This window comes from Epinephelus lanceolatus, chromosome 21, assembly GCF_041903045.1.
Source record: "Epinephelus lanceolatus isolate andai-2023 chromosome 21, ASM4190304v1, whole genome shotgun sequence".
Lineage (NCBI taxonomy): Eukaryota > Metazoa > Chordata > Actinopteri > Perciformes > Serranidae > Epinephelus > Epinephelus lanceolatus.
In genome coordinates, this window is record NC_135754.1 from 34947594 (window position 1) to 34959229 (window position 11636).

Here is an 11636-nt window from a genome sequence, read left to right on the forward strand (position 1 = left end):
GTGTTGCTGAAACACAAAAACAATTCAAATGCAGTGAATGAAAACTGATAACACATGTAACATTAGTCAACACAGCAAAATAGGTCAATACATTGGTGAGCAAAATACAAAAATATATGTACAGTATGTACGTTTATGAGTATACGCATCTCATATGTGTTTACCTATAAACATGTTTTATGTGTTTGTGTGTGAAAACAAACAAACAAATATGATGTAGAGGAGTAAATCAAAAAAGAATACTGTGAGCTGTAAGAAGGAGATGAACTGTGGCTCTTATGTGTTGCTGTTGTTGTGTGTGTGTGTGTGTGTGTGTGTGTAGCTTTATGTAATACATGTAATACATACATACAATATACATAAAGCCTTTTCTTTAAATTCTTTTTTCTTTTAAATTTACATTTTCTTTAAAACTCACTAAAAGATATCTCCAAAAATTATCACTGAAATGATCGGCAAAATTGGCAAAATTGGCAAAATTTTGAAGGAATGTTTTCTTTAAAAGTCTGCAGTGAAATAAATACAAAATACAGTCATTTAAATTTATATGCCCCTCCTCTGAGCTAAAGTAGAAAACATGAGCTCTTCCTAAGTGCTTAAAAAATTATTTTTTGCAACAACCCCTTCTCTCTCATAGATGATGAACAATCCCTTAGGGTAACGGGCGAGGTAATGCATTGTGTCAATCAGGGTCCTCACAAGAATAGAACTATGAGAATATGTGTGTGTGTGTGTGTGTGTTTGTGTGTGTCACAGAAGTCGCTGTTAGACCACAGTGGCAAGACCTGTTTGTTTCAGCAGTTCCTCAGAAACTGTTAAAATGCTGGAAACCATTCAAGTGTTTGTTCCACAGATATGGCATGATCACAGGAACGCGTTCATAATTATTTCTCACAGCAGGTGTGTCTTCATTTCTGTTTTAAATTAATTACTACCGTCACAACTGCACCTGTCAGGTCAGAGAAGGTGAACATGTTCAAGTCCCTGGGCACGTCCCTGGCTTATCAGTTACTGAGGAATTATAAAACACTGGATCAATTCAAGTTTTTGCTCCCAGCAGATGATCATGGGAACATGCTTATAATTACACCGATCAGCCAAAACATTCAAACCACTGACAAGTGAAGTGAATAACTTTGATTATTTTGTTCCAGTGCATTGTTCTGCTGTATGATAAATGTCAATTCCAGGACGCCACTTTAGCCCATAGCTTTGTACTTTGCCCCAAGATAGAAAGTCTCTAATCTCCTCTAAAAGTCCCTCTGGAACCAGATCCAGAAATGATTATACTGGGAGGATCGGAAGCTTTTAGAAAGCTGACTACTTCTCAACAACACTTTGTCTCCTATGGGCTAACAGGGGCTAAAAAACTCACACTTAAGTTTTGGAAAAAAGCAGAGGCCCCTCCTGTGAAGTTGTGGATCACAGAACTTACGGATACACAAATTAGGTTTATCTTAAATGACAAACTGAAGAAGTTTGTGAAGATTTGGTCACCATTTGTTTCTTTTCTCGAGGAACACACATACAAACTCAAGAACTACAAAAGGTACTGGGCACATGGGCAACTGGACGGTCTGAAGGGTTTCTTTTGTTGTGTTTTATTCTTGTTTTGTTTTTTGCTTTTGTCTATTTTTTGTCTTGTCTGTTTGCTATTGGTTTTTGTGTTAGGCTGTTTGCTTTCCTCTCTTTCTTCCCCTTATGTTACATCATGTCACGTCATGTGATAAAACTTGAAGCAGTTTCATATTCTGTACGAATGTCAAGCTTTTTGCACTAGTGCTGCCAATAAAAAATATTTGACACAAAGAAGGAAAACGTGGGGGAGCAAAACCATAACTGCTCCCTCTAACTGAATAATGGGGATGCATTTGCTGCACTCACTCCGTTGCTCTGGCGCCTGTGGTGGCAATATTCCTGTTAACTATGACTAGCTGACTACTGGCCACAGCACTGACTGATGGTTTAAGTTGTTGAATTGGGGGGGTTGGATAGGGGCAGCTGCGGTTCAGGAGGTAGAGCAGTTTGTGCACTAATCAGATCTGCAGTTTGAGTCCCGGCTCCTCCAGTCTGCATGTCGAAGTGTCCTCAAATTTGCTGTGCTGGCTGTGGCTGTGCCACTGAGGTGTGAGTGCATGTGAATGTCTAACTGACGAGCAGGTGTCACCTGACATGACAGGCTTGGCTGTGTGTGCGAATGTGCTTAGAGTAGTCAGAGGATACAAGTGCGCATGCCAAGTCCTGGGGCAAGACATGTTTCAGCAGTTACTCAGAAACTGGGAAAATGCTGGAAACGATTCAGATATTCGCTCCGAGCAGGTGTGTCTTCATTTCTGTGGAAAAACCACAGCTATTCTGTTAGAAAGTAACTGCTGCACCTGTGCAGTCCGAAGAATCGAACACTGTGGATTTTTTAAGGTTGATATTTTGTCAGTGCATTAGAGAATGCCCATAAAAGCACATAATATCACATTACTTGTGTCCCTTTAGTCAGGGGCGTCCAAACTTTTTTGAATAGGGGTCAGAATAGATTATGTGAAAATACCTGGGGGCCATCTGCTTCTCCTGTCAAAGGGGTTATTTAAAAAAATCTGTACATATGACACAAATGCAACTGTTTGATCTTTCAGGGAAAAATAATTCAACTTTTCTCGTGAAAGTGGCGCTGTCGACTTTACAGGTCTTTGCTGTAGGGCTGCGTATTAGCAGTCTGGTGACACGATGGTCACAATAACAGGAGTCAGTATATTAGGATATATTGCAATATTGTAAGCAAAGCAATATATTGTGGTATTTTTTAAATCTAATTTTAAGGAAAACTGTCACAAAGAACACTCCACTATCTGCATACAATTAAAATAGAAAAAGTTTACTTTTTTAAATGCAATCAGAACAGTAGGATCTATATTTTTCTCGGCCCCTGTGACACACCAGCAATATGTTGTGACGTTGGAGTCGGACAGTCAAGTGACTGAAGACAGATTACAGCACTGCTATCTAGCAGTCGGGGGCTTAAACACAACACATGTAAACTATGAATTAAAAATTAAATTCTGCATTTATTCTCAAAAAAACTATCACAAACCAAAACTGCGTTATTCAAGTATAATTTAATTTAATCATGTCTGGTTAGGTAACCATTTGTTTGCTTGTTTACAGTCAGTTTATAAAGACACATAATTTTGTCTGCGTAGTTTCTAGTTGGTGCATCTGTACAAACTGTGTGGGACTTTTTCAAAGTTGGCACAAACTTTACTTGGGCGGTCAAAGGTCAAACTTCAAGGTCTTCACGGTTCACTGTGACCTCATCTTTCACATTCTTGTAAACACCATGGGCTCTAGTTTCCCGGCGAAGCGCAGGGTGGCGCAGGGTGGCAAACCCCGCGCAGAGCTAGTTTCGAGCAGCGCAACCCGAGGCGAGCTCAGTTTGGTAGTTTGGCAGACCGAGGTGCGCTGAGATGGGTGTGGCGGCGCAGCAGGGGGAGGTGTTGACAGGTCCAGCTTGGCGCAGTGACAGTTTCGTGCCAAAAGGCTTCGCCAAAGGTGCACTAAAAGCTCGCCAGCTGAAACCACGTCTACTGTCAGCGCAGGTGGAGCGCAGCCGGTGTAAGAGGAAGTTTGGCTGACCGGCGGACAGTGCGCACACGTCACCAAAACCTCACAGGCAGGTTTCCAGAATATCAGGCACATTAACGATGCAATAAATAGCCACAAAAACCACTATTCAATGTAACTATCTGCAATCAGCACATAAATGTATCTCTATATCGACTGTCCCGTCACATCTGCTGCAAACTAATGAGTTCACATCTCTCTCAGCCAACCACAAACAGCCACAGCATCAGATAGGGAGTATATATTCAGCATCTGTCATCTTAGAAAAGTCAAAAGAAAAGAAACAGTGAGACTGCGAGAGAGAAAGAGAGAGCGCGCGCACACAACAGAAACGCAACATTGATTTACAATTGTGGTGACTTCCTCCCAGGCTGCCTTTGCATCATCAGTCCGTGGAGGTCTGCTCGCAGCTCCGTATATTCGGACACTGCGAGCTTGGACCTCCCAGGCCAAAACATCAGTTTCCTCCTGGGAGAAGTTTGGCCGAATTGAGTAAACTCTCATTACGCCTTCGCGTGGCGCATTTAAGGGCGAGGAGAGGGGCTCATTTGATTGGTGTGATGTGTGTAAAACCCACTCCACGCCTTCTCTCCTCCCTCTTTCCGACTTGCGCAGGTAGGAGGGGCGGAGGTGGGAAAGAGGAGTAGCTGCGCCAGCGCGCACGGTGTGCCAAACTTGCAAAATCCGCCTGGCCACACCCAGTTGGCGAAGCGCAGGTGCGCTGTGCCTCGCCCAATCTGTGAAAATAGAGGCCAATATCTCAAAAACACAATTTCTTCAAATTTGGCACAAACGTCTGCTTGGACTCGACGATGATCTGATTAGACTTTGGGGGTCAAATTTTTCTGTGACCTTGCATCAGTCTCTGTCTCACTAAGTGAATTTTGTGAAGTCTGTTTGATGTCTTGTGGCGGGAAAAAAATGTTGTTGCACATTTCCGATCTATCGTTAGCTTACTAGATTACTATTTTTATATGAATGTCACTGTCACACTGAACAGCCCGCTGAACCCTTTTCAAACTCTTAAACTCTATATGGAAATAAAGAAACAAATATATTGCGAGGGATGGAAGCACTCCACCTGTTGCCTGTCTCATTATTTCCCAGAGTTATGATCTGACTACAGGCCTCAGGTCAGGGCACAGTCACATTAAGAAATAGTTGTTGTCAGGCGTGTTGAGACGTGTCAGGGGAGGAGAGAGCAAAAGATAGTAACTGACAGTATATAAATAAGCACACAACATCACAGATCATCAGACTGGAAGCTCCTGCTGGACGTCAAGAAGACTCTCACACAACTCAGCTGATCTGCACAACTTCACCAGGTGAGGACAAACTGGGGGGGCAGAGACAGATGTGTATTTAGACTTTTACTGAACTGTGTAAAACTATCAGTGTCAGACTGGTGTTGAAGGAGAAATACTATTTCTAAGACTGTCAGTGTGTCTGTCTCTTATCTTTGTCGTCCTCTGGAGGACAGTTGACTCAGTGTTTTTAACTTTCAACACTCTTATTACTTTAGAGGGTAGATGAAGTACTGACGGCTGTGTGGTCACTTTCTTGATATTTCTCAACAGGTTGGAGAGATGGCCTTAGAAAACAGGGAAGTTGTCGCTCTGGGTCGACCTTTCACCCTAGGAATGCTCTATGATGCTCGGAAAGATACACTGATCCCAGGTCAGTCTTGACTTAGACTATATTCTTATTACTGAAATATATCTGGCTGTCTCGTCTATTTAAAATTCATTCGCACAATAAAAGAATTAGCAAATGCTTTGTAATTTGATTACTTTTATTGTGACTACTTATTAATGATTTTAAGGATGCATAAGATATTACTGGCCGATATATTGTCCTGCAATTCAAACGAAAATTGGAGGGTCGTTATTGCTGAAGAATTATGTCCCTGGAGCCATTTTACAAAAGCCCTAGACAAGGGTTGCCCTTTTAAGGTCAGTTATTTTGTACTGAGGAAACCAGGGGGGAGATTAGAAATCATGGTTTTGGTGTAATTCTTTATTGCATGTGCAGTTTTATCTCTCCTCTCTGGCTCCTTTGTTTGCATGACAGCAGGGCTGAGCTCTTCAGTCCAGTTCAGACCAAAGATGAGATGAAACTGTTTTAGAACGTTGTGAAGAAAAATTGCAGCGTTGTGAACTGGCCGCTCTCAAGCCAGCTGATGGTGTCACCTGCAACTCAGCTGGTCAATTGGCCAACGGCTGGTTTTAAAGCATGTCAACTGTTTCAACAGCCAGTCAGCTTGTAGTGAAGTCCGCTGGTCAAGTCAAAATGGCCGCAGACGGCGTGTTGGCTTGCTGCAGCAGGTGTTCCGTCCCCACCGAGCCCTCTGTTTCTGTCCTCACGATGTGCCGGTGTCAGACAGTGGGTCGCTGCTGCTGCTGTATGAAGCCTATGCCCCGCCCACACACATTCTCACTGACTGATGAATTGGCGCTGGTTATTTATATTATTGTGGTGCATTGATTATGAATACAGTCCATCTGATGCTGGTTTTGTTTCATCACTGTAGCCAGTATCTCACTATCACTATCCTCATTCAGATTTTAAGAAGCTACAAATTATATTCAGCCACAAAATAAGTCTGAAAAGCTGCAAATCAGATCAGAAGTACAGAGAGTTGTTGACTAGAGATGATACAAACATCGTCTCATCTTGTTGACTTGATGTGAACAGCAGGCTTTTAGAATGTTGCAGAGAGGACCGTTGTGAGAAGTCACCTGTTTCAACTCGTCTTGTCACGGATCTTTGGGCTAAACTGAGCTCACACACACACACACACACACACACACACACACACACACACACACAAGTATCAGTGTGGCTGGGTTGCTGTTATGTTGAGACAGGGCCTTCATTCATCAGGGTCCATCCACTGTACACATAGAATCTAATAGAGGGCTCTGCATGTATTCGGGTAGGCACATCCTGATTGGCAGCTACATTTATGCAAATTTCAGTGGGCGAATATGTGCTTGAGATTGTAGTATTACCCATAGAATCCAGAGGGAGGCTCTGCTTGTGCTAACAGAACTAAGGTTACAATATTGTAACCTTTGTTTTTTTTACCAAGACATCGCTGCTTTTCCAGCCAGAATTGTGCCCCTGAAAATCAGCTATTTTAGGCCAAAACATGACCTTTTACTAACCATAGCCAAGAATTTTTTGTGCCTAAACCTACCACACATTGATTACAGCACAATTGAAAAGTAAAGTTTCAACATATTCACAAAATAATAATGTGCATATTTATATCCATGCTTTGCAGATATGTACAATACCAACATTTTTTCTGACAGTGGAATTGGAATCTAAGTTACTATGATTAGTTTCCTGTGACTTTGGACTGACAAAATCTTTTATCATCTGCTCTACCAGATAACCATTGTTTTCCACTTTCTACAGGTTTGAAATTGTGGGATGACGAAACTCTACAAGAGAAAACAGTTGAAAACTCTCAGCAGACCAGTGCATTTGAAATTTCTTCATCCGACTCCATTGATGAAAAGTCCTCTCTGCTGGATGTTAACACTTCTCTGAAGGCCAGTTTCTTGAGTGGACTGGTTGAAGTCGGAGGATCTGCCGAGTATCTGAACGATAAGAAAAAATTCAAGAATCAGAGCAGAGTGACGTGTCAGTACAAAACTACCATTAACTTCAAAGAGTTGTTGATGACTGACCTTATGACGATGGATACCCAACAGACAGATGTCATTAAGAAGAGCACCGCAACACATGTAGTCACCGGGATCCTGTACGGGGCAAATGCTTTCTTTGTGTTTGACAGTGACAAGTTAGAAGCCAGCAAGGTTCAGAACATCCAGGGCAGCATGGAAGCTGTGATAAAGAAGATCCCCTCATTGGATAATGAGGGAAAAGCTGAAATAAAGCTGACTGAAGAAATTCTACTGCAAATTCTTCGGAGACTTCATTCTTGAAAGCAACCCTACAACATTTCAAGAGGCAGTGAAGGTTTATGCACAACTTCCACAGCTACTGGGAGAAAAAGGAGAGAAAGCTGTTCCACTGAAGGTCTGGCTGATGCCACTGAAGAATTTGGACACTAAAGCTGCTGAGCTCTCAAGAGAGATCACTGATGGACTCGTGAGGAAGGTGGCGGATGCTCTAGAAAATCTAAGGGAAATAGAAATGAGGCGCAACGATTCCCTGGAAGACAGAGTGGTACAGCATTTTCCACAGATTCAAGAACAGTTTGGCAGTTTCAAAAAATTGTGTAATTATTACACAGCTAATCTCCAGAACACCATGGCGAAGAAACTTCCCTCCTCCGTGATTAAAGAAGACGAGAGCTCAGCAGGAGAACTCTTTGAAGACGGAGACAAGTCGCCATTCAGCCATGAAAAACTGAGCGAGTGGCTGGATGACAAAGAGAGAGAAATCAACGTCATCAGATCCTGTGTAGATATCATGGAGGGAATAAAGATTGTCCGAAATCAGTCAGAGCTGGACAGAGAGGTTCTTGCTCCAAGCGTAGAGAATGCTCTGTGCTTTGTTTTCACCTCCCTGAAGAGTGCCAACCCCTGCCTTGATGAGAAGGCCAACTACTTGGACTCAGGTAGCAAATCAGACAGTACCAAAGAAGAGCCATGGTACTTCTCAGACAAGGTCTTCGCCAAAATGAGAAGAAAAGCCACATGGTTTAGTTTTTCTGCAGCAGCACAGAAAAACAACAACACATTGCGTTACTTTGTGGGAAGCACTGCAAATGAGAACTACACAGGAGCAACCATCTACCATTACCATAAGGGCGTTCTGCGCACGGAAGATTTTTCAAAGCCTGACCCCCTTGATCTGAAGGCCATCACTGACAGAAGAGATTTGATCTGGTGTAAGTCTTTTTTCATGTTTTTTTTTTTTGTCATAAATAAGCTGCACTAATAGCTGTCCTCCAGAAACCTGTTTGACCTTCACGGTGACTAATTTTGTTCTGGTCTCTCCTTCAGATGCCTGTGATCTCACCCTGGACCCAAACACTGCAAACGGCTACCTCACTCTGTCTGAGGGAGACAACAAAGCAACACACGGAGAACAACAGTCATACCCTGATCACCCAGAGAGGTTCGATACACATCCTCAGGTGTTGTGCAAAGAGAGCTTAACTGGCCGCCATTACTGGGAGGTAGAGTGGAGTACTACTCATAAATACTGCAGTTATGTCGGTGTTGCATACAAGAAAATTGAAAGAGGATCAGGCAAATCAGAGAGTGAGCTTGGACAAAATACCGTGTCATGGGCTTTTGGCCAACATTCATCATTTACAAAACATGTTCTTAGGGCGTATCATAATGGTTTAGTGTGGGAAAGTCCTCTGCCCTCTGATGGCTTCGACAAAGTCGGGGTGTATCCCGACTGGCATACTGGCACTCTGTCCTTCTACAGAGTCTTTCAACACTGTGAGGCACCTCTACACCTTTCAAACCACATTCACTGAGCCTCTTTACCCAGGCCTCAGCATAAAGAAGCAACCCAGTTATGCGTACCTGTGTCCAGTTGAGTAAGAGCCATGACAAAACACTGGTGTGGTAATAGAGATATGGGTTTACATTTAAAGTTTAAAAAGCAATGTAACATTCCGTTGTAGCTTGAACATGTGTCACAAATTTAAAAAAAAAAATGCATTCAAACCCAGAGGGACCAGGGAAATTAATGATGTAATTAAGTAAGTGTATATGTAATTTTCTGTTTATCAGTTCATGTTGATTCAGTGCACAGCCTTCTGGTTTGTGCTTCACAATCACTTTAAATTGACCCTTTGCTAAGCCCTACCCCTTTGTGATGGTCTATCAAGCTGTCGGAACGAGTATGGAGCCCACGCTGGAACTTAGTGCACTCCTTGAAGCAATACAAATGTTGGAAAAACCAAAAAGAAATCCAAGAGAGAAGCAGTGAGAAGGGTCGGCAGTATGTGTTTGAAGAATATATCAGGATGTTAAACTGACTCAACAACAAAAATAGGTTAAGAAGATAAATAAAAGCTAAAGCCTTACATTAAGATCACAGTGAAAAAGTGAACCAACACATCACCTGGCCATCGAGACACAAGACAATTAAAGGGAAACTTTGCTGATATTCAACCAGCTGTGTGTCATCGCAGTGTGTACAGATAAACAGTGTTTGGCCAGTGCCCAGGCTTCCATTGGCAGACAGTCGAGGAGCTCTGGTGGAAGCCAAGCACCCTTCATGTGCACACACTACGATGACACACAGCTGGTTGAGTACAGACAGTTTCTCTGCACTGATCCCCTTAAAGCAGGGTTGGTCTTTATTCTCCTGTGACTATCTGCACAGGGTGTCCGCGGGGTCTTAAAAAGTATTAAAAGTTGATCAATCAAATGTCGGAAAATTAAGGCCCTTAAAAAGTATTAAAAAGTCTTAATCGCGATTTTATGAAATATTAAATTTTCTTGGCATTCAGGCTTTGACAAAAAGTATCCATGAATGTATAATTTATTTTCCTCCTCGCGACTATTACAAACAACGATATGTAGGTAGGCACACTCGGACTGCCACTCGGGGCCGTGCGCGTACCTGTGCGACATCATGCGACGGCGCATGTCCAGAAGCCACAGAGGTGCAAAAGACAATAAAAAATCCTTCTCATCTTATCTGAGTTCTGTTGTATGTTTGTGCTCCATAGATTTAATGCAAACTACAACTGTTAAGTAAGTTAAAGACGTGTTGCTGCTAACAACAGCTTGAAGTGGTGATGAGGTCTTAAAAAAGTCTTAAAAAGGTATTGAAATTAACCTCAGGATTCCTGCATATACCCTGCTTCAGCTGCTAGCTAGCTAACCCTACACTTTACAGGGTTGGATTTTGGTTTTTGAACAGGGAAGGAACATCTCCAACCTCGAAATACACAAAACCAGCTTGACAATGAAGGAAATCTGAAACAATTTCATGAGTCTATGGAGCACAGCTATGCAGCTGTCGGTCGCGTGTCGGAGCTGGCTGATACTACATGATGATTGGCTGGTTTGATAGGCAGCACTTAGCGAAGGGTCAATTGCTGTGTCAACACTAGGATGTTGAATTATAAACTTATAGCTCGTTTAGTTGAATTTATCATGTTGATTATGTAAGGACATAAGGTAGACATAGGGTCTTTCTGTAGATTTTTGTTAAAGAGTTATCTTTTCAGAATACAGCAGGAATCATCTCTTGTGGCCAAAGCAGGTAACAAACGGTATATAGACAAACCATGGATAACAAATGGGCCACAGAATGCATGTAAAGAAAGAAAAATCTATTGTATAAGCAATTCCGAAAACGTAGAACTAAGGATGCTGAAAGCAAATATAAGACATACAAAAATAAATTAACTTGTATCATGAGATCTAGCAAGAAATTATAGTACAGTGAATTACTAGAAAAAAACAAAACTAATATTAAAGGCACTTGGAGGATTCTAAATGAAATTATCAAAAAGAAAAAAGTTGTTAAAGACTACCCATCTTTCTTTTATTCAAATAATGATGCAATAATTAAGGAAAATAAACCTATAGCAGATTGATTCAATGAATACTTTGTTAATGTGGGTAAAAATCTAGCCAACTCTATTGTATCCCCTAAAAATATTTCCTTGGAAAACACCAGTACCATCAACATAATTTCAGATTCCATGTTTATTAAAAAAAACTGATGAAAAAGAAATAATTTATATAGTTCGTAAATCGAAAGGTAAAAAAATCAACGGACTGTAATAATTTTGATATGTTTTTGATAAAGAAAATTATTGATTGTATTGTTAAATCCTTAAATTATATTTGTAACCTGTCTCTAACGAGTGGAAAATTTCCATCAAAAATGAAAATAGCTAAAGTGATACCGCTGTTTAAATCTGGTGACAAACATGTCTTTTCAAATTATAGGCCAATCTCACTGCTTCCACAGCTCTCCAAAAGTTTGGAAAAGGTATTTGTGGAGAGGCTAAATGATTTCTTATGAAAGCACCAAATACTCTGTGAACAACAATATGGATT

The 11636-nt window shown here is 41.5% G+C and overlaps 1 pseudogene across 1 annotated transcript; it reads left to right on the plus strand.

Annotated features, from left to right (window-relative positions):
* Positions 1-4809: 4809 nt before the first annotated feature.
* LOC117247564 (neoverrucotoxin subunit alpha-like) lies at positions 4810-11529 on the plus strand (annotated as a pseudogene). The gene is made up of 4 exons (XR_013488393.1): positions 4810-4940; positions 5193-5292; positions 7039-8482; positions 8598-11529. The product of XR_013488393.1 is annotated as a neoverrucotoxin subunit alpha-like (transcript).
* The last annotated feature ends 107 nt before the right edge of the window (positions 11530-11636 follow it).